This window comes from Patiria miniata, unplaced genomic scaffold (genome assembly GCF_015706575.1).
Source record: "Patiria miniata isolate m_02_andy unplaced genomic scaffold, ASM1570657v1 HiC_scaffold_13, whole genome shotgun sequence".
Taxonomy (NCBI): Eukaryota; Metazoa; Echinodermata; class Asteroidea; order Valvatida; family Asterinidae; genus Patiria; species Patiria miniata.
In genome coordinates, this window is record NW_024037051.1 from 1,458,771 (window position 1) to 1,459,142 (window position 372).

The following is a 372-nucleotide window of genomic DNA, read 5'->3' on the forward strand; positions in this document are numbered from 1 at the left end:
TGCATATATCTTGAATTTTCTCCGCAAGTACTGGTTTCAAGACCTGTCCTTTTTCAGGCTTGTTGCCTGATCACAAGCTTCCGAACAAGTATAGTTTGTGCAGAACTTTCTAGGTTGGGTACCGTTAGGACCGCGATATTCAATTCGTGTCGCGGCGCTTGCAGGCATGCTGTTAGACTGACTGCACATAGGGGGTACTACTGGCATTGATGCGCTATATCTTAATTTTCTCCGCAAGTACTGGGTTTCACCTGTCCTTTTGCCAGCTTGTTGCCTGATCACAAGCTCCGAACAGGTATAGTTTGTGCAGAACTTCCCAGTTAAGGTACCGTTAGTCCGCGATATACGAAGTTCGTGTCGCGGTGCGCTTGC